Below are 24,546 nucleotides of genomic sequence, written 5' to 3' on the forward strand. Positions count from 1 at the left end.
CTATCTTATATACTATTCAATACATTACCCTATACTGTAGATTTTTTAAAGCAATAAAACATCACAATATATAAATAATACCCTACGTTTGCTTAAGTGAATTTTGGTACAACATGTAGGAATTGTTTTAGATTTCACTAATATTATTGACTGATTATGTTAGGTTTCCTTTATTAAAAAGAAAAACAAAGTGGATAAAGCACAAATTAAACACAGGTCACAAATCGAGAAGAAACCATACTTGTATTTTAATTGTGCTTTATTAACGTTTATTTTCACTCTAGTCTACATAACACAAAGTATACCCCATTATTTGCTTTCATTTATTTTTTTAAATGTCATGATGCTCAATTTCTTTTAAAATTAAATTTTTAAACTGAGCTTAATAAACTTGATTAAATAATAAAAGCTCGACTTACTAATAAGAAGGAGTTAATCAGAATTAAAAGTCATTGCCATCTTATTTTAAAGTGTTAAACGTAGCTGAGCTCCGCGTGGTGCACCCTTCATAATGCTACAGCATCCGATAGCATCTTCAAAATTTATGTTTTGATTTCAATGCCTATTCACATCATTTTGATGTTGTCGGCTCTTTTGTGTCTGTTTAATGTTCATCTAGAGAAAATATGATTGTCTTGTTGAAAGGTATTGGAGCTCATGCAGACTAATGACCAAGTGGTACAACAGACTGGTATATTAAAATAAACAAATTACCTATTTTTATTTTAAAACTAATACTTATTTCAGCTGTTCTTGAATCAAACAATATAATAAAGTCATTATTCGTCATTTTGGGATGAAACAATATTTCAATTAAGAGAATGTGTTAATAATTAAAATAATGTAGTACGTGTTTATGTTTAAAACTACCTCCATGATAAATTTTTAAAATGAAGTGAAATTTTTATTGGGTGACCCCTCTTCTGAGTCCGTAAAAGGGTGAGCATCTCATTGAATTCAAAACAACAAAATGTGAGCATAACAAACACCTCTTGACATTTCGTTTCGTTTTTTATCTCAATATAAATTCAATCAATCTCTATTTATTTCCTTTTTACAAAAAAATTGGTAGTGAGCCCAATTGGTTGGCTCAGGGGATAGATCACTCGCCTCCCGATATGGGGAACGGGGTTCGAATTCCAGCAATGATTGGTCGATACGAATTCCGCATCCAGCTTGTAATGACCACAGTGCTGATGTAAAATATCCGCAGTGATAGACGCAGGTTAACCGTGGGAGGTTCTCGTGGTCTTCTTCTCCGTTTAAAGCAAAGGCTGGTTAGTTCCATCAAAAAGTCCTCCACGAAGGCAAATTTATTCCAATCCTAGATTCAGGAGTTTCCTTGTCTTCTGGATTGGGTTCAAAATTACTAGGCTCCAGAGTTAAACATTGGTTGTCGTAAACTCAAAATTGGGTTGTTTATTCAAAGACAAAGATAAAATTAATAAAAAGGTAGTACATTAATTTTAATATTTCAGCATTTTTAAAAATATTTTTAATCACTAGAACGTATAAACAACTGGAGAATTGTTCTTTCAAATTCATAAATTTTTAAAAAAAATTTTTTTAAGCAGAAGTTATGTTTAAAAGAAAAAATATCCACTTTAAGTATTTTTTTTAACTATAGTACTTTTTCATTGCTGCATTAAAAAACTGGAGAATGAGAATTTAAACATCAATATAAATCAACACATGAAAAAGTGAGAAAGTTGTTTAGCATAATTTCTTTTTAGACTCAGATAGCGAGAAAACTAAAATTTTCACAAAATGCACTGATTTTGGTTTATCAAGCTTTCAATCGCATCTTTATCTAATACTAAATCTCCGTACCTACTTCCATCTTGGGAAGTATTTCTTAATAACTAAATCGATAAGCACCAAACTACATAAACTCCTCTTAAAAAGGATAACATATTCTACGAAAACGAATATTTTGCTTACACTTTTAATGAGGGCTCCTTTACCAAATCTTTTCGTTCGAGGCTTAATACGATTTTGTATACTCAACTCAACTCTACCATAGATCGTAGTAAGCAAAGATAGAGCGGAAACTAAAAGTAGATGCATCCATCTTCCTGATTTGCCTGCGGAGACAAGGACGAGCATCTTAATGAGCAGGGAATTACAGGATCGGTCAATCTTCCTCCCCTCTCTGCCCGTAATTCCCTTCATTCATTATGCACATCTCATATCTCCCTAAAGAGGAATTACGCAAATTTCGAGGCTGTTCCAGTTCTTAGAAAGTGCTTAAAAGAGGAACGAAAATCTGCCTGAGGGAGACTTTGGAATGTTTGATTGCCTGTTATAAAAGCCATACCGATTTCGATACTTAAGTCTCTGACAAACAGAATAATAATGGCTAATGGGGAATTGGTTAGAATAATTAGAATGTTTCCTTTTAAGAAGGAAAAATGGAATGATACGTACGATCGAATGTCCACGAGTAATTCGTGATTATTAATTATCGAAATAATCTTAATTTAAAAGAAAACAATATTTGTATACTCAAATAAGATGAAATAGCTAAAACTATAAAAGAGGAAAACTCGTTGAAACAAACAGAGATTTTTAAAAGAGAACTAAAGAAGGAAAATAAACAAATTACAAACTCATTAAAATTGTGAGGGATCTGGTGACCCATTGAAGCAATGCATGATATAATCCAAAGCTTGTAACTACTACGCTTTTTGTAAAATATTTTGTTTGAGAGGTAGGCAATTAAAATCTAAGGCTTTTAGAATTTTGGTTATTTAGTCAACATTTTAAGAGAGAGCTAAAGTGAAGTGAGTTTCATATAAACTTTTTAATCATTCACATTTCGTGGTGTGGAAAATAACTATAAATGAAATTTACAATAAAAAAGATTAATGTATTAAAACATAAGCTTAGCTATCATTAGAATAAATTTCCCAAAAAGTGAAGAAAGATTAGCAGCCATGATTATCAGGTACCAAACTCATTATGTTATTAAAACTGTAAAAAACAAAAGTAAATAAAACAAACGCATTTTACACTAGGTTTACGGACGTTTCTTATATACCTATCTCTACGAACACACGTCAATTTGACGCAAGAACGAATACATCACTAGGTTTACGGACGTTTCTTCCATACCTATCTCTACGAACACACGTCAATTTGACACATGAAAGAATACATACGAGTATAATTGTGATTCCTAATTTAATAAATTCAATTTGGTAGATTTTTATCCACCACTATTTCTAAATAATTCGTAGGCTTATATAATTCACAACTTTTTATTCGCAAAATTTACTTAGTAGTTATTTACCGCTTTTTTTAATTATTTTGGCGTATCCGGAGTAGTTGGCATCTCTGCACTTAGAAAGCAATGTAATTGTATACTAGAAGAAAAAAAATATGAAAATATGAGATATATATTTATGAAATATTCTAGTATTTTATTTTTCAATACTCGAACTAAGCAACTGAAATCTTCAAAATCTGACACTCTGACATCAATTGACATTCTGCGCTTGTTCTTTCTATTATTGCTTATCGGCAACAGTTGTTTATCGCTTGTTTCATTTGTAATAACGATAACGGATCGAAGTTTTGTCGGTACATTCCTATTTATTATTGATGTGATGCTTGCATGTTTACTCAAAATTTCGTCTAAATTACGATAGCGTCAAATTGACGCATATCCGTAGAAATAGGTATATCACAAAGAGAATTTCAATATTTCAACTCTTTTGGAGAAAATAGATTTCAATATATATTTACCTCGATCAATGGATAAAATTCATTACAAGAGATAAAATAAAAATGCAAACGGGTTTTGTAATTTTCCTTGCAAAGGTCGTTGAGGTAGTTAGACCACTCGTTGAGGTAGTTACAGCAGAAATTCTTATTTGTTTAACAAACTTTAGAGTAGCATTACTATATTACTTAATTACTTTTACGAAAAAAGGATAGTTTTCGTTGAAACTTTCTTGCTTTTCGTTAATTATAAAAGTGTCTTCAATCCCAGGCCATCGCAAATAGCTTACAGTGTAGCTCTAGCATGACGTAAATAAAAATACCAGCAACGTTCTTTCTCATCGAAGTTGTACTGACTGCTTTCAATAAGGGGGAACTCATAAGCTAATCTTTGTATTGAGAGTACAATCTTAAATATTTTTGTATACCATTAATGTTACTTAGAAGACAATATTATTTCAATTAAATAATTGTGTACTTTTTGCTTTTAAGCGCAGATGTCTTTTATAAGCCTGGAGTTCTACAGTTATGTGAATAAATGTGTATGAATAAAGGAAAATAAGACACCAAGGTTGACCAAAAGGGTAAGATTCTGGGCTGGTCTGTGGTAGAGAAAGTCACATATCTCCATGTTACTAAGGAATTTCATAGATGAGATTACGAACGAATAGCGCGAAAAAGCATGGTCGAAGTAAATTATAATATAGTAAGATGAGAAGGCAAAGATATTAAACTATCTGAGATCTTCGGCGCGAACCTTGAAACGTCTGAAGAATTTTGGCAACTACACGAAAAATATTATAGTAATGCTTAAGAAAAACTATATAGCAAAGTTTTGAACTACTGCGGAGAAGAAATGTAACTGGATGACAACGAAAGAACCATATCATTTAAAATCCATTAACATAGAAGCATCAAATTAAGAATCTAGAATAAGGAAGAATTTACTTTGTTCTTTATTGTTCAAAAAATTATTATATATTAACCTTTCTTTTTCCAATGCCCACCTGTATTGACATTCGACAATTCAAGCGTATAAGGGCAGATTCGTTGGCCACACTTTCAGGGGCACCATATTAGGAGGGGCCAACGTTGGTCCCATAGTGAGGACAGATAGCACAGAGAATAAAAGAACATCCATGCCTTGTCCAGAATTCAAACACAGAACTTTTCGGTTGATATATTAACCTTATGTCTTAAAAAAGAACTTGAACCATATTCGTTAAAATAGTCAATACCGTAATAAAGATGAGTTTTAAAATTTTGCAGTTAAGGTGAGCAACACTTAAATTTCCATTTTTAAATTTTTTTTTTACACTTTTGAAATTTCGTCAAACATTGTTTATTTTTTTCAGTTTTGTGTTACAATAATTAAATAAATTAATTTTGCAAAAATCCAACATTTTTAGATAAGAAGTTGAGTTGTGTTACTAACAACATACTATTACATCCAAACTTCAGTAATAATTTCTAAATAAACATATTCTTACATCTTTTTTCCTTATCTAACGAAAAGAAAAACTGTTTTTAAAGTTGCTTTCCTGAGTGATAGTTAAATTCTGTACACTGTAGCATAGAAATTACATCTAACAAAAATTCAAAACTTTAGAGTTTTCATTGATTTCCAAAAAACTCCACATTCATATCATTGATATCAATGTGGAGATTTTGATTATCTATAACAATATTCTATAGTCGATTACCAAGTACCAAAGCTTTTTCCACGCTGATAAAAAGTGTTCCTCCAAATGAACAATCATTAGTGATCGAACTGCCATTTCCAAAACTAGGCTTTCCGTGTGCTAAAAAATGACCCTCTTGAAATAAGTAGAATCGCTACCAGTAATCCTCGTCAATTATTCCTTGAAATTACAATAACGCAAAGCAAAATTACTTATTATTATGGTTAGAACAGTAATTTTTACAAATAACAGATCACTTGAAATTAATTTCATTATGCCCAACTCTAGGTAGACACGTAGGGAATTAATAGCTGCAAAATAGACTGCAGATCCAATGATAACTCGGCTGAAAATCCGCATGAAACAGTAACACATTCTCTATATGAGTTGGTTTCAATTATAATGCAGTAAATCATTTACCCCTTAGGCACAGCGTTCAATATATGGGATGCTGTTAAATGTTTGGGGAATACAACATTTAATATAACAATCAATTAAGAAATGTGGCGTATTTTAAGATTTATTTTTCTAATCACATGCCTCCACAAAGTAATTGTCTTTGTAAAAATATAACTAATTTTGAGTGTATTGAGAGATGTGTGAGTGTATTGAGTGTCAGCTTCCTAGTGTATTGAGTGGATGTGTGACAGCTTTGAACAGATTCGAAAAGAACGAGAGTGCACGGTATCGGTCCTCGTTAAACTGCTCGACCATTGTCTTCTTCCTCAAAAAGCCTCCACACAATTTTTCATAAGTAGTCTGCGCAGACTTTATAAAAAAAATTACCAATTTTGCGCATGAACCGAACTTTTAACATAAAAAAACATGAAAAAAAATTATCTCACTTTTATATTTATATATTAGAGGAATTCATATGTTGTTGTTGTTGACAAGTAAACAACAGAAACTAATCATATTCATAAATTAAATAGATTTGATACCACTTCATTTTACTAGATTTTCTATCATTTGGTTTGTGTGTAAACTGGTTTAGTTCCAAAGTGGTCTGATCGGGCTACCTTTCTAAAAATTACTTGAAACCGTGTGGAGGCTTTCAACGACAGAAGACGTTGGCCCGACTTTGCGTTGAGGTCATCAAATACCTAAACGTTAGAGTTGTAACCTCTGAAAAAGATCATAATTGTAATGGCATGTCGTCGATCACCATCAGGGCTGTATCTCAAGTCACTGCCAATAGCTCATGGGGAGTTCTAGTCTGACGTAAATAAAGTACTAGTGCTGCATTTCAAACAACTCCCAACAGCAGGCTTAATTTTGGGTTTTTGCACCGAAGAACCATTACATTATGACCATCCTGCTAATAACATGTAGGATCACTTTTAGCCCTCAAAACTGCTAGCACCCGCTCTGGCATTGATTCCATAAGGTGCTGATAGATAGTCTGAGGTATCTGGTACCAAGCTCTCACCAACTAATCCTGCAATTCCCTCACATTGCGAGGGGGTGGCATGACAGCACGAATTTGGTTTTCCAAGCAGGACCACAAATGCTCTATTGGATTAAGGTCAGGTGAATTTGTGGGGCCAAGACATGACTTGAAAGTCACTGGAATGTTCCTCGAACCAGTCCATGACGATTCGACCCTTATGACATGGTGTATTATCTTGTTGGTAAACACCATCCCCCGCAGGAAAAAATGTTGCCATGAATGGGTGAACCTGGTCTGCAACTATTTTCAAGTAGCTTACAGACGTCAGGGATTGCTCTATGAGGATTATGAGTCCTAATGTGCCTCATGAAAACATTGTTCCTGGGCGAGAAACCATGAAAACCTGAGCGAGCCTATTGTTATAGATGGAGGGTGGTCATAGTGTAATGGCTCTTCGGTGTATGTCAGCACATAATTTAAAAATCGAGGAGCTTTTTTTATTTTGGACATAGCTTAAAGTAATTATTTAAGAAAACGTAGACATGGCTGAAAATGCTCCTTTTATGATGTTCAAACCAAATTTAACAATTGGAACAGGGAATTCGTTTATTTTTTAAGCACCATATTGGCGTGAACCATGTCTATTTTCTCAATTTTGGATTTTGAGCTGTGCCCATTTTTTTAAATACACTTTTTGAGCTACGGCCAGAATTTAAAAACTCACAAAACACTGCTTCCTTTCATCATTTAATCGATCTATCTGATTTAAGTGCAACTTATCCTACAACGAACTTCTGGCAAGTCACATAGTTGTAGATTTTTCTATAAGACGCACTCTTATGATCCCTCGATGAGATTATTTAGGGGAACGCGTATAGTCTATCTGTAGAAAGAGCTCCTCTCGCAATTCGTCTGTAGCAATGGCGGTGACTATGGTTACAAGGTTTAAGTATTTCATATTTAAATATTTCGTTTTCATTTTAATATTAATATTCAATATTTATTTATTTGGCTGCGGTCAGCGATAGAAAGGGAATAAGGGAGAGAGAAGGTCCTTCTTTGAAACGCGCTATTTCTTCTTCACATAGCAGCCGATGACCTAAGACTTTGTGGTGAGGGGAGTTCTTTCTATAGACAAACAATATTTTACGCTTTCGAAAAGTATATTGCTTAGAATTTTCCTTGCGTCTGTCATTAAATGGAACGTGGAGTTTGGTTCCTTGAAAGAATCCATATTTTTCGAACCCGTAAAATGTTTCGCTGTATATATCTGGGGAATATTTTTATGAGAATCTTCCTTTCTTTGGCCATTTAAAGGAATGCGCACTTTACGCATTTGGACTGTGTATTTCTGGCAGTATTGAATAACAATCGTAGGCATATACGACAGCTAAATGCTCGATGGATATTGCAATGGTACCATAAAAACTACTTCAACAATATACAGGAAACTATTGTCTTAACATTGTCTAACTACAATATTATCTTAACTATTGCCTTTGAATTTATTAACATCTTAAATTGTAGCTTGTAAACTTGTTGCTACGCAGACATGATCACACTTCACGTTAATGACGTTATCAGAGAAAATGTTAAAAGAAATGGCGAAAACCGATATGTGGGCCACTACTCCTTAAGTTTCCTTTGCATATTAACCTAATGGATATTGTAACAAAGTTACTTTCTGTTTTTCAACATTTTTTGAATATTAGTGCACTCTAAAAAACATTGAAAGGGAACTGAGAAGAAAATGTAGTTCTAATAACATTGAAACATTTTATTAGTACAGAGATGCTGAGTTGGTCTCCGATAGTATACTTTATATATTTAGGTTAAATAAAAGTAATATTTTTAGTCTTATTTTGCATTACATTAATTCCCAGATGCAAGCTCTTATTATTATCAACGTCTTCTTTTCTTCTTATTTGGAGAAGAATCGGATATTTTCTGCAAAAGAAAATACAATTTATTTAAAATTATTATTTAAATGGAATAAACTGGATGTGTAAGTAAAAATTCATATAAATGACAGTGTATCACATACTTAATAGAAACTGGGATAAAGATCAAGATTTGATTTTATACATAAACTTGCAATTTCAATTCTATATTTTTTTATCTTTTAGTTTTAATGGGTTTTGTAAATTTCAGAAAATGTTTAGAAATCACAAAAGAAAATTAAACGCTATTAATTTCAATCAACTGAGTAATTAGATCTAAATTGTTTTGTGCCTAGAAACATTGACAAACTATCGATGCTTGAAACTGTTTTTTGATAGTATCGATTAGTATCGATGCTTGAGCCTTTTAGTATACACTGATAATCGACTAACTCTGCTTTGAAAGCACGTTAACATGCAACATGCTTAACGGTTTGACGATGCCTGGTATAGACTGTTCTCAAAACTTTTGAATGAAAGTTTCGAAGAATTCGTGACCTTCTAATATAGAAGATAAATGTATTCGATCGAGCTATATTTCATTTAAATTTTTGTACTTCTGTTCACAACACATTATAGGACATCACAAACATACCCTCGTGACAAATTAGGTTGCCAAATACGAATTTTATCCCGCAAAGACTTATAAACTTAACATGGTTTTTCGAAGAAATTCGTCAAAGAAAATAAAGGTACAGTTTAAGTGCCTTACATGCGAAGCAAAGAGCTTATTTTAAACTTAAAAAAAATAATCTTGCTGTGAAGAGCTGTATCTGGACTTTAGAACGGACAAATAACTGAAATGTTTTAAAAGTTATTAAAGTTTTTTAAAACTCGCCAATTTGGCAACACTTTTCCACCTAGATAAGAATTATCAATATCACTGCCTTATTCTCAATTTTTGAAATTTTTTATGAGCCCAGCTAATGCAGAAATGGAGTAAGTTTTTAAATATTAAAAAATTAGTTTACTAACGCTTATCATTTTCACGAAACTGTGGCTTTTCTCGATATTGACGTTTCGCGCCATTTTCAAAATAATCATAGACAGTGATGGCTTTAGACAGACTAAACTTAGCTTAACAGTCATGAGTAAATGTTGCGAACTCACACTAGTTTTGAAAATAGCATATTATTTGCAAAAAACTATAATTTCATATGATGTTGGAGCCTTCGAAAAATGGTCTTAAAATGGCGTTTTGAAACCAAATATTACAGCTATGAAAAATTGATGATATTTAATGCATACTCTCATTGGGGAATTAAATACTAGTTTTTAAGTAAATTCTTTTGATAATTTAATACTTTAATCTTGTTTTATTTGACTCATAATAAGATATATTCGCTATCTTGTACGATGCTTTTTTTTAACTATTGCTTTTGCAACTGCAGTTAGTTATATAATAATCGAAGCAGGCAAATGAAGCTTATTTAGCTTATTTTCAACGACAGCAACATATTATTATCCATAACAATAAGCTAAATTGAAAATTGGAAATTATAAATTAGAGATAATAATATAGATTAGTATCAATAATTCATTCCAAATATATCAGGTAATATCAATATTTTGTTTCGATGTTATCAGTAATATCGATGTTTTTCGATATTTCCTACACTAAGTCACGATTTATATATAAGCCTCTTCCTTCGTTCTTAGTTACACAGATTAAAATTATCATTTTCATTTCTTTGTTACTAAATTAAGAGAACATATTAGAGAAAGCGAAAACATTGTCAATATTTCCGTTTTAATTTATTGCTACAGCTATATATATATATATATATATATATATATATATATATATATATATATATATATATATATATATATATATATATATATATATATATATATATATATATATATATATATATATATATATATATATATATATATATATATATATATATATATATATATATATATATATATATATATATATATATATATATATATATATATATATATATATATATATATATATATATATATATATATATATATATATATTTATATATATATATATATATATATATTAAAACTACAAAAGTTGCAAATATAGTCCTAGTGTCTTTTAATAGCATCAAGTCGACGTGTTTCAAGTGCTCAAAAATAGGCACCCATTTACAAGACTAACTAGACGTGAATGTGGAAAGCGAAAATGATTTGAAACTTAAAATTTCAAGTCGCTAACGAAAATGAAGAATAAAAGTGAGAAACAGAAACTAGAGAAACCGCGGTGGCCGAGATTGAAGCAAAATTAAGAACTATAAAAAAAAAACTATTAATAAAACTGTTAAAAAACTATAAAAACCGTTACGGTCGAGAGAGATAAATCAATACAAAATGCATTTTCCTGCGCTATGGAAATGTGACAAGGTACCCATGTCGCCAACAAAGGAATCAGCATTCATATGAATGAAACAAGATTCCAGAGTATCTAGATGAGCTGATGTGACAGTGGGAAATAATTTTGGTAATGACGGTGTTGAATCTATGCAATCAACTTTAATCAATTCAGAGTGATATGAGACTCTGACAAAAAGGAGGAATAATTTTTTCTGTAATTTTAAGAAAAGTTTGATTCAGAACAAAAGAAAATCCTTATTTTGAAGAATGAAATTGTGTTTATTCCCCACAAATTTACAAAGTATTAAGTTATACACTGCTTATTGTTTGCAAAGTTAGCAAATGAACATTGATTGATAATCATCTTTTTCAATAACTGCACATGAGTTGTGTGCCCACTTTTTGCATTTAAAGCATGACACCCAGCCCTCATTTGATATTGAATACAGATCATCACAATACAAACAAACAAAAAATTACTAGTGTTTATTTTACTTTGGAAAACTTTTACTTAATTTTACAATAATTTTATCATACTTTCACCGTACTTTTCTTCATTTAAGAATTAAACCGACATTCTTAATTGATGTCACATTTTTATTTTCTTATGATCCTCTTTTACTTTTGAGATAATCTATTCTGTGGAAAAAAACATCCAAAAAAAGGGGAAGTTTCCGAAATCATCTCCACAATTTTCGTTAAGATGTGGGAACTTTGCTAAATTAAATTTTCATACTGCCTTATTAGCAGAGAACACAAGCAAACTTCACATCTTTAAAAAAAAATTTTTTTTTTAAATAATGGCAGGCACTGAACTTTCGTTCTTCGCCTTAGAAGATGCCGGAAGTGTTGCTCATTTATCGTTACCCAGTGGTTACCTGTGAACCAAAGTCACGGAGGCGAGCAACATTACCCACGCCACACTGCTACAAATGCCCGTTCATAAAGTGGGCCACATTCATACATTCACACATCAGAAGACAACACAGAGAGAAAGAGAAGCATCCATGCCCAGGGCGGGATTTGAACCCGCAGCCATTGGCTTCGCAGTCAGGCACGCTAACCACTCGGCCATCTGGCCGGCTCTTTTCAAAATTTAAAGGATTCATCTCACAAAGATTCAAAAATATATCTATGAAAGGTGGTATTTGCCGAACACCATACTTTGTTTTAAAAAAAACTTTGAGATACTTTTTAAACAGTTCATCTTCTCAATTTTCAATAAGATATTAGAACTTTATGAAATTAAATTTTCCTACTGCTTTTTCATCAAAAAGCGCTAAAAACCCTGCTTTTTTTAAAAAAATTATCTTTTTAACTGAGATCCTAAAAATACATATTAAAGGAAGTTTTACAGAACACTCTGTACACATAATGCTTTGAGATATTCGAAACATTTCTTCATTTCAGAATTAAAACGACAATCTTCAATGACGCTGCTTTTTATTTTATTTTGGCGTTACTTTATTTCACGAAAGGAAAAAAAAAAAGAAAATTTGCGAGACCATCTTCACAATTTTCGTTAAGATATGAGAACTTTATGAAATTAAATTTTCATACTGCCTTATAATCAGAAAATACAAACAAACCCTGCATCTTTTCAAAATCAAAATGATCGGAGCTGCAAGAATCGAAAGGAAAAGTAAGGAAATCAATTAAAATCTCTCGTCTGGGATTTACGAAATGCCTTTCCTCCTCCATCTCAGAGAAAAGCTTCTACTTTCTTCTTTTTGTGGTACTCCCGAGAAACGAAAGAAGAAATAGAGCTAAAAGCTGACGGGAGAAACACAAAGGGCGCTCCAAGCACTTTTCCCGCTATCTCCCCCTTTCCTCTCTTCTCTGATTGAGCTTGGGAGTTGGGGAAAGGAAAGACAGGGATCGATGGGAGTCTCTGATTGGTCGATTAGAACGAAGGATCAAGATGGAGTTTTGACCCACCATCTTGGAACAACAACGCCTAGCCTTAATAACATTTCGAGTCGAAGTGAATACCTGCTACTTTCTGAAAACAATTCGAACTTATAAAGTTTCTCCAATCTGATTAACAGAATTTGGAGCAATAAAAAGGTTTTTCAATTTTATTAGATGAGCGTGAAATTGTTTATAAGGATTAGAATAAATTCTATAAGTGGTTAAATAAATTTAATAATTTCTGCGCACATGATATTGTAAGAATAAAAAAGTGTATCTCTCTGGCCATTAAAATACTGGAAATTGGTTCTTCAAACTGAAAAATGGTGGTCTTGATAAGAGTTATTTTTTTAAAGAAGGCAATGTATCGGATTATTTATTGAATATTGCACTGCAAAATAAATTAACAACTAATTAAGGTGTTTTTAATGTTAACACTAATACCCATGTATACACTATTTTAACTTGATTTCAGTATGTATATTTCGCAGTGTGAATCTACTCCCCAAGAATGTAACTTGAGTACGAAAAAATCTTAAAATAATAAATATGTTTTTATTGTAGTAGTACACTAATTTTTAAAATTCTAATTAAGCAGGAAGATTTATGCTTTAACTTATAGTCCTCTGCTTAACTAATTTGATTTTCTAATGTATACTAACATATGAAGTTAGGAATAATTTGTAATACAGGCTTGTAAAATTGTTGCACCAGGAACGACTTACTATTAATAGAGTAGCAATTTCACAGCAGTATTATTTTAGACTCACATTAATATTGTTTCACCAAAAACACGAAATGTCTTCATGGTGTGGTAGCTTTTTAGTAGCATAATTTCAGATTCATATTAAAATTGTTGCACCAAAGACGCGAAATGTCTCCATGGCGTAGGAATTTCTTAGTAGCATAATTTTAGATTCATATTAAAATTGTTGCACCAAAATTGTGAAATGCCTCCATGGTGTAGCAATTTCACAGCAGCATTATTTTAGATTCACATTAATATTGTTTCACCAAAAGCACGAAATGTCTTCATGGCGTAGCAACTTCTTAGTAGTATAATTTCAGATTCATATAAAAAATTATTGCACCAAACACGTGAAATGTCTCCATGGTGAAGCAATTTCTCAACTGGGTGATTTTAAATTCATATAAAAATTGTTACACCGGAATCGTGGAACGTCTTCATGCTGTAGCATTTTTTACAGTTGCATAATTTTACAGCCATGAAATAGTTTGTCTTATTGCTCACGTGATAATGTAAAAATTTAAATCAAATTTTTCCGATCAGAATTCCTTTCTTAATTCAATTATTACACTACGAGTTTTTAACAAAGCGATTCACAACTTTGGGTTTTACACGTCCTCTTTATCTATGAATAAACAGTAGTGATTACATCATGCTAAGGAAGTTATTATGAGAGTAAAACTGTAATATAGATAATAAAATTTTTTGTAGATAATGATTAGTACAATAAATCATCCAAATTTTATTGAATGAGTGGAAGGACATTATTTACCCCTTACGGAGGATATTAATCCCGATTTAAGAATAATATAATGAGCTGGAAGTAAAATAATGTGTTATCAAACAGCTAATCATATGTGTAACAGCTAATCATATGTGTATGTGTACAAGTTCCTCCTTATACGTAACTACCTACTTCTTTTCTCTTTTTAAGAAAAAAAAAATCTCAGTGATAAAATATTTAAGTATCTTTATTCTTTGTTTAATAAATAAGATAAGAAAAGATTATGATAACCAGGATTAATAAATCAATCAAACATCTGTATGAAAATCTGATAAAAATGACGTGGTTCGTAGTGATGGCGAAAATAAACGAAATTCTGCTGAATTGATGAAATTTAGCTATGCAGGAAAATATCTTCCATTAAAGCCCAAAAATGTGCTTTCTTGGCATAAAAAAGTATAATTGCATTTAGTACGATATTTTATAGTTTGTAAATATGTTTCATAATCTCATGGGTAGATAAATATTACTTTGAAAAATAAATTATAGAAAGTATAATACAAATGGTACTTATGACAAATGTCATTCTAGGTTTGAAAATTAGTTTTAGCAAATTTGTCCATTTTAGAAGTCTTGTTCATAATTAATGTAGAATACGCATAAATAGGTTCATTTTTTTTTCTTTTGAAAAATTATTAATAACAAAAAATTCATCAAACAAATATATTTATAAACATATTTTTTTCGTTATATTTTTAAAGAGAAAAAAAAATTATCACAATACAAATTTATATATATTTCGCTTTAGCTATAATAATACGATATTAGAAAGCACTTTATTTTGCGGATATAATCGTGTAAGCTGACGACAAGATTACATCTTTTCCATATTTTGTTTTCCACCATTTTAATTTTTTTTAAAAATGTTTAAAAATATTTTATTTATTAATAGTTTTTTTTTTTATCTTTTCCTGAAAAATATATTTTTTCCTTGCTCTCTTAGTATTGTTAATGCTGGGTTCTATGTACTTGCAGCTTATAAAACTATATATATATATATATATATATATATATATATATATATATATATATATATATATATATATATATATATATATATATATATATATATATATATATATAGAAATAACGTCGTTGCCGAGTGGAAGGATTAAAACAGGTCTTAGGTCGGGCGGGAGGGTACAAAATTTATTTATTAATTATTAGACAAGAGCAGTCATGAGAGTGAGTGAAAGTGCACATGAAAAGTTGCGCTCCTTGGTTATATGTTAGGGAAAATCTTGCAAAGTAAAATCCGTAAAATTTCTTAATTTAGGGAAAGAGGGAAATCTCAGCAGTTGCCATTGGTTTATGAAATAGATCGAATGTTTCCCACACAGAGCAAAGGGAAAAATGTCCTGCTCTTAATTAAATGCATGCTTGAGCCAAAAATAGATTTAAGAACAGGATGTGGCTTTTAAAAGTGTGAGAAGGTATTTCGATTAGAATAATTAATTAGGATAACATAAAAAGATTACAAGAAGATTTTTATGTTACATATATATATATATATATATATATATATATATATATATATATATATATATATATATATATATATATATATATATATATATATATATATATATATATATATATATATATATGTATATATATATATATATATATATATATATATATATATATATGTAACATGCGAGACTACAGCCTCTCTGTTAGTACGCCAGATGTCGCTTTCTTTAACGAAAAGCAACGAACTTTCTCGATGTAAATGAAGAGTTAGTCAGTTGATGTGTAGTTTCTAAGTGAAACTGGTTGTTTTTAGGTAAAACCTGAAACCTGTGTGGTTCGAACCTAAGTGGTTAGAGTCTATGTGACTCATGTTATTATTGAGGAATAAATATTATTGTTATTGTTATTGATCATATGGTTAATTGAATTAGTTGATGATAACCAACATCATCGCATTATGGTGTAGTTTGAAGTAACTCGGCATATATACCTGACATAATGGTGTCAGAAGTGTGAGTTGTAATTGGATAAAGGAAAATCACGAACCTGTGAGTACTATATTTTTTTTACTATTATTCTGTGTGAATTATAGAGTAAAATAAAACAATGAGCTTCTTGTCCAGATCTAGAAAGGAAGATCTGTTAAAACTAGCAGAAGAATTAGAGATATCACTTCCCCCTAATCCTAAAATTATCAATATAACACAGCTAATTACTTCCGATACTAAATATGATGAAATATTTACGAAAAATGTGTTAGAAAATATTGTTTCGGAACGCTTGGAAAAAGCGACGGCCGAAAAAGAAAAATTAGAACAGGAAATTCAGCTTGAAAAGCTTAAAGCGGAAAATTTAAATCGGCAAAACGGAACTCCGATTCCAGCAACAGAAACATTAAAAACAAGTGACTTATATAAACTAATTAAAAGTTTTGATGCCAACGAAACCGATATCAGTACCTATTTACAATTGTTTGAGCGTCAAGCAAACAGAATAAATATAAATAAAACTGAATTCGTCACGTATTTAATGGGACTTCTCCCACTGAGCATTGTTCAAATAATTGCTCAAGAGCCTGAACAATTAACTGCAGACTATAATTTTGTTAAAACTTTGCTTCTGAAACGCTTTAAACTTTCCCCGGAACAATTCCGTCAGAAATTTTCTTTCCATAAAAAAGAAGTAAATGTTTCTTGGCGAGATTTCGCATATCAATTAAACCAATATTTTGACGAGTGGATTAGCGGTTTGAAAATAACAGACTTTGACAAGCTAAAAGAATATATGGTCGTTGACCAAGTAAGAAGAAAATTACCTTCAGATATCCGCGAACATTTATTGGATGATTTACACCAAATAACTGAATTAAGTGTATTGATTGATAAGCTTGAAACATACGAAAACGCGCGAATAATAACAAAAAAAGTAGACACCTCTAATAAGAATTCAATCTTTAAAACCAAAACCTTTCCAATTCAACAAAAACGAAACACACCCATCTCTTCCTTTTCTCCTGGTTTGAATAATCCGAATCAAAATAAAGATATGTCTCATATCAAATGCTATAACTGCCACAATTATGGGCATATAAGTGCAAAATGTGATCAAGTAATCAAAAAGTGTAGAAACTGTAATAAATCAGGTCATTCCAGTCATGAATGTACCGAAAGAAACGTACATTTAATTCTACCAACTCGTATTGATAAAAAATTGTAATATTTAACAGTGAAATTAATGCAATTATTGATACAGGCAGTGAAATAACCATGTGTAGTGATGTATTATATCAAAAATTTCCTCCTATTCCCCTCCAATTGTCTAATATTATTTTATCGGGAATAAGTAAAGAGCCTATTTCCCCATTAGGTTGGTTTAATACAAACATAGGTATAGATAATTTTACGATTAATGCTAATATTTATGTTATTGATAAAATGCAATTCGATTTTATAATCGGAATGGATGTGCTTAATTGTTTGGATATCAATTTTGCGAATGGTAAATTATTTGTTAAAAATGCCTCTACCCCAAAAACAGTTAATGTTAATACAATCATTTCTCGCGTGAAAAATTCACCCTTCGGAAGTGAAACCGAAACTTTTAAAAACTCAGTCAGAGCGTCTCCCTTCAAGGCTAGTGTAATGCCCAGATGCGATTCTATGTTAATTTATGATCAAAGAAAGGCTCACTTTTCTGATTCTGTTTTGACTTCGGAAAATTCGAATATTAATGAGGCTTCGCCCATTAATGAAACTTTTTCTTTCTTAACTCAGATATTTAATGCTATTGACCTCAATGAAATAGATTTATCTCACATACGTAATAAATATATCAGAGAGAATTTATTTATTTTGATTAACAATTATAAACCCTCTCAGATTAAATCCTCGGATATTAAAATGAATATTATTTTAAAGGATGAAATTCCCATTTCCCAACATGCTCGTCGTTTGTCATTTAAAGAGCGGGAAATAGTTGAAAAACAAATAGACACCTGGTTAAAAGATGGCGTTATTCGTGAAAGTTGTTCAGAATTTTGTGCGCCTATAGTCCTTTGTAAAAAGAAAGATAATTCCACACGAGTTTGCATCGATTATAGGAAGTTAAATAAAAAAATTGTTCGAGATCGATTTCCCTTACCCCTTATGGAGGACATATTAGACCAATTAGGCGATGCGCAGGTAATTTCTTCTATTGATTTAAAAGCAGCCTTTCATCATTGCGAAGTTGATGAAAATAGTCGTAAATACACTTCATTTATTACGCATAACGGACAATACGAATTTTTAAAAGTACCCTTTGGTTTAGCAAATAGCCCTAGTGTTTTTCAAAGATATATTTTGCATGTGTTTCGAGATCTTATAAGAGATAAAACTTTAGTGATTTATCTAGATGATATTTTTATTCCTGCTAAAGATGAAATAGAATGTTTTGCTAAGTTAAAACGTGTTTTAAAAACAGCTGCTGATAACGGATTGGAATTAAATTTTAAGAAATGTCAATTTTTAAAACGTTCCATAGAATGTCTCGGTTACATAATTGAAAATGGCACGATTCGCCCTTCACCCTCTAAAACTTTAGCAGTTAAAAATTTCCCGGAACCTAAAGCACATAAACAATTAATGAGTTTCCTTGGATTAACAGGATATTTCCGTAAATTTATCCCAAATTATAGCAAAATAGCTAAACCTCTCAGTGATTTGCTCAGAAATAATACTGATTTTAAATTCGATAATGAACAAAAAGAAGCTTTTCAAAAACTCAAGATAGCCTTAACGAATGACCCAGTCCTTCATTTATATAGACAAAATTCTGAATTAGAGCTCCACACAGATGCTAGTAGTTTTGGTTTCGGAGCAGTTCTTCTTCAAAAAGCAGACAATGGTAAATTTTATCCAATTCATTATTTTAGTAAAAAAACGTCCCAACAGCAAGAGAAATATAGTAGCTATGAGTTAGAAACACTTGCCATAGTTGAAGCGCTTAAAAAATTTCGAAACTATTTGTTAGGTGTAAAGTTTAAAATTATAACCGATTGCGCTGCTTTGCGAAGCACAATGAGTAAAAAAGAAATTATCCCTAAAATTGCGAGGTGGGCGTTGTATCTTGAGGAGTTTCACTTTGATATGATACATCGGCCTGCTACACAAATGAAGCATGTTGATGCCTTAAGCAGAAATTTTGCTCTTATAATTCAGCATGATGAGGTAACCATGAAAATAGCAGCTGCCCAAAAAGAGGATGAGCAAATAAACACTATTAAAACATTAATTGCCAATGGAAAAGATAATATACACTTTATTAAAAATGACATTCTTTATCGATACGATAATGGCAGGGATCTTCTAGTAATACCAGACGCGATGCAAAATGATATCATTAAAGAAGTTCATAGTAAGGGACATTACGCACTCACTAAAACTGAAGAAGCTATTAAACAAAATTATTATATTCCTGGTCTAAAAGCGAAAATACAATCTGTCCTAACAAATTGTGTTGCTGTATTCTATGCAACCGAAAGCGAGGCAAGAAGGAAGGTTTTTTACACCCGATTCCTAAAGAAGATGTACCTTTAAGTACATACCACGTTGACTTTATAGGTCCATTGCCTTCAACAAAAAAGAAATATCAGCACATTTTTTCTGTGATTGATGGTTTTTCGAAATTTGTATGGCTTTACCCCGTAAAAAATGTAAGTGCTCAAGCAGCTTTAGAGAAATTGCGGTTACAACAGACAACTTTTGGTAATCCCTCCAGAATTATATCAGACCGTGGCGGTGCATATGTGTCTAAAGAATTTGAGGACTATTGTCAAGAAGAAGATATTCAACATATTCTTATTACTGCCGGAGTACCTCGTGGAAATGGTCAAGTAGAGAGATTGCACGAAACTCTTATCCCTATTCTCACAAAGTTAACCATCGATAATCCAATGGACTGGTATAAGCACGTAAGCGATGTTCAGCGATTTATTAATAGTACAGTTTCCACCAGTACAAATAAAACTCCTTTTCAACTTATGTTAGGAATACCCATGAAAAATAAAGAAGATTTACGGATTAAAGAAATTCTAACAGACGAATATGAAAACTACTTTATGAAACAACGAGAAGATCTTAGAAGTGATGCACAGCAACGAATTATGGAAATTCAAGAGCAGAATAAATCAACCCACAACAGAAAGTGTAAACAACCCCACAAGTACAGAAAAGATGACTTAGTGGCGATTCAAAGAACACAATTTGGAACTGGTTTAAAGTTGCGTCCCAAGTTCCATGGTCCTTACAAGATTGTGAAAGTGAAATCCAATGACCGATACGAAGTAGAAAAAGTTGGGCAACATGAAGGTCCTAACTTAACAACCACTGCTGTAGATTATATGAAACCATGGACAAATTAGTGCATATTTACTGATGGAACGATGCAGCTTTGATTTTTTTCCTTCAAAAAATTGCTGAAATTTGTTATGTTTGTTTTGTATACTGCTTTGTTTTCTTTTTTCTCTTTTCAGATTTTTTTTTAGTCATTCTGTTTCGAGGACGAAACCCGTAGGATGCCCGAGTGTAACATGCGAGACTACAGCCTCTCTGTTAGTACGCCAGATGTCGCTTTCTTTAACGAAAAGCAACGAACTTTCTCGATGTAAATGAAGAGTTAGTCAGTTGATGTGTAGTTTCTAAGTGAAACTGGTTGTTTTTAGGTAAAACCTGAAACCTGTGTGGTTCGAACCTAAGTGGTTAGAGTCTATGTGACTCATGTTATTATTGAGGAATAAATATTATTGTTATTGTTATTGATCATATGGTTAATTGAATTAGTTGATGATAACCAACATCATCGCATTATGGTGTAGTTTGAAGTAACTCGGCATATATACCTGACATAAATATATATATATATATATATATATATATATATATATATATATATATATATATATATTAAAAGATGGAAAGCTTTTCCCAGTCATAGCCCAAAATGTTCATAAAATGGCTTTGACTTCTACTTATTTCTTAAATATTGCTTTTTTTCCCCTTACAGTAATTAAAAAAAACTTTAATGAATTCATATTTTTTTTTTAAAACTGAACGAAAGAAAATAAAATATATTTAACAATGCACTTCGCAAGACTACGTTTCCTCTATTCAACTTTCCTTTATGAATTATGCTACATTTCTTCTGAAATTATTATAATTCTTAAAAGGAGTAAAAGAAAAAAAGTTTTTTTTAATTAGTAATCCGTATGCGGAGTAATTCTTATAACAAAAATTAACGACGAGTAAAACTGAGAAGTTTTTTATTCTTATCATTTTTTCCCCGTAAAACATGCAATTTTTTTTCTTCTTTTTTTAAGTCTGATAAATCTATCCATTATCTTATGTTCCCGTTACTATTTCAATTTAAGGATTAACAGTCCTTGAAGTAAGAAAAAAAGAATTATCTTCAAGTACGATCAATTCTTCTTTCAAATACAAGGGAGAAAGATATGTGCAACTTTTCCCGATAATATTTTTAGACTCCTAAATTAGTTGACACCAGTTTTTACCTCTTCTTGCGCTACCATCCTTTGCTATAAACTTTTAGATAATCCTTTCGTGGCTTTGCATTTAATTCTAAACGTAGCGTAAATTAACGTCGCAAAAAACATAAAAAATAAAAATGGAGTCGCCAATACCACTTTGCTAATGGAAAGGAAGAACTTTTTTTTATGGAAGAGGACGATTCATAAGCTTTTATTTAATCAGAAAATGATAAAAAAAATAGTTGCGATGCCACCTTTTTTTTACTTTTTTATTTTCATAGTAAACACATTTGACTAGCTGAATGATTGTGATAAATTCAAACACTTGGTATTTTGTAATTACCGCCTTCGAAATATATATTTTATAACGTGTGGAAAGCAATAGACAAATAACCACTTTCAAAGCATCAAAGAAAACTTTGAAATTGAAAATAAAAGCATGTAAAACATGAAAAAACGAAACACAGAGGGAACTGTGAATTTAGAGAAAACTACTTGTTAAATCAATGAAAAGATTGAATTAGATGATTGATAGAAATTCAAATGCATGATGGTTCGTAAGTAAAGTACCGTTCTCAATATATGTATGCAACAGACAACCACCCGTTTGCAAAGACAACCATTTGAAATTAAGACATAAGGCACATGAAACATGGATTTAAATCACAGACAAAATTTTAAAATTAGAAATAAAAGCTTATAAGTAATAGACATCTCTGAATTGGGTGAAAGAAATTCAAATTCATGGTGTTTCTTAATTACTGTTCTCAATGTGTATTTTAGACTATGCGCAAGGCAACAGACAGATAATCATTTGCAAAGCAACAAAAAATTTTGAAAAAAGAACATTTTTAAAAATTCTTTATAAATGCATACATTATGTTTCGATTTCTTGTACCATGCAAAGTATCCTCACTGATCTTTCAACTAGTAATTTTGAAAAAATTGCTTTATTATTTTTTCTTCTAAATTTTAATTGATGAGATTAGGCTTCAATGTTTTTCATTTATTTAATTACTCACTTCCTTTTTCTACATAAAAATTCCATATCTTAATTTGTTGTTAAATTATTGTCTTAATTTGTTCTCTTTTGCTATGAAAGTTCAAAAAAATTGAAAATAAAAATTACTAAATTTAGTGGGGTAGTGCAAAGAGGAAAAACATCACAAATTAAAAATTCAACTTAATCAAGTTTTTCTTTTTTTTCCTTCTTTTTTTGAAAAATTTGTAAAAAATGCCCGCATTATTTCTCTCTTGTCTTCTAATAAATACATTTGTTGCAAAAGTCATTAATGAATTTTCTATGCGATCAACTCACAAAGGGGTTAATCTTTTCAGGTTAACTTTCAATATTAGTTTTCGTTTGTAAGTTATTTTTAAGAGGTGAAATTTAAAGCTTATTAGTATACAAATTCAGTGTAATTCTGTTACATAACTTAAGCAATAACACAGAAAACTTATTGAAAAGGGGTTTTTTTTCTGATCTTCCGGTTTCATTATGAAGGGTTTAGAATAGTGTTCAACAACAGTCTTAAACAAATTTGACTTTTTCAGTGGTCCATAAGCATTATAGACAGGTCAGTGGCGTAGTTTTGGAGAGGGTTTGGAGGATAAAACCCCCTCCGAAATTAAATATTATCTAATTAATGAATGAATGTAGGGTAAGTGGGATGAAGATATAAGAAGTTTTCATTGTATATATATATATATATATATATATATATATATATATATATATATATATATATATATATATATATATATATATATATATATATATATAAAAGGACAAAACAGAAAAAAAGATTATTTTAAAAAAATAATACAAATCCGGAAAGAAAGATAGTATAATCTCTTCATCTGCTCACACGATTATATCCGCAAAAAGGAGTGCTTTCTTATATTGTATAAACATAGCCAAAGCGAAATATATCAATACAACAGTGTGAGGAGCACTCAGGAAAAATTTAAGCAAAATAGAATAGAACACATTAAGTAATAAATGTCACGCAGAAAACATAAATTATATATATATATATATATATATATATATATATATATATATAACAGATAACTGATAACCCCGCCTTGAACATACATTAAAACTATTTCACTGAGACAGGTGTTCAGGTTACAAAAGTTGTGCACCTTTTTATTGAAGAAAAAAAAAGTATAGAGGATTCTCAATTATGCCAAATAATCGATCAAATTACACAGAAGTTCAATTAACTAGGATGATCAACTTAGACAGAAGTTCAACTAACTAGGATGATCAACTTAGACAAATGTTCAACTAACTAGGATGATCAACTTAGACAGAAGTTCAACTAACTGGGATGATCAACTTAGACAGATGTTCAACTAACTAGGATGATCAACTTAGACAGAAGTTCAACTAACTGGGATGATCAACTTAGACAGGTGTTCAACTAACTAGGATAATCAACTTGACAAATCTCGCTATACATGGAAAGAACGCTAATAGTTGTTACCTGCGCTCTAAGTGTCATGAAAACATTTA

The 24,546-nt window shown here is 30.9% G+C and overlaps 1 long non-coding RNA gene across 1 annotated transcript in view; it reads right to left on the reverse strand.

Moving 5' to 3' along the window:
* Window positions 1-8,546: 8,546 nt before the first annotated feature.
* LOC139426401 (uncharacterized) overlaps window positions 8,547-24,546 on the reverse strand; it is a 69,589-nt gene continuing 53,589 nt past the window's right edge. The window contains exon 2 of the long non-coding RNA XR_011637673.2: window positions 8,547-8,742. This is a non-coding gene — a long non-coding RNA (uncharacterized LOC139426401). The remainder of the gene's footprint in view (window positions 8,743-24,546) is intronic.

Source organism: Parasteatoda tepidariorum, chromosome 5 (assembly GCF_982258835.1).
Source record: "Parasteatoda tepidariorum strain Cologne lab strain chromosome 5, Ptep-v5.0, whole genome shotgun sequence".
Taxonomy (NCBI): domain Eukaryota; kingdom Metazoa; phylum Arthropoda; class Arachnida; order Araneae; family Theridiidae; genus Parasteatoda; species Parasteatoda tepidariorum.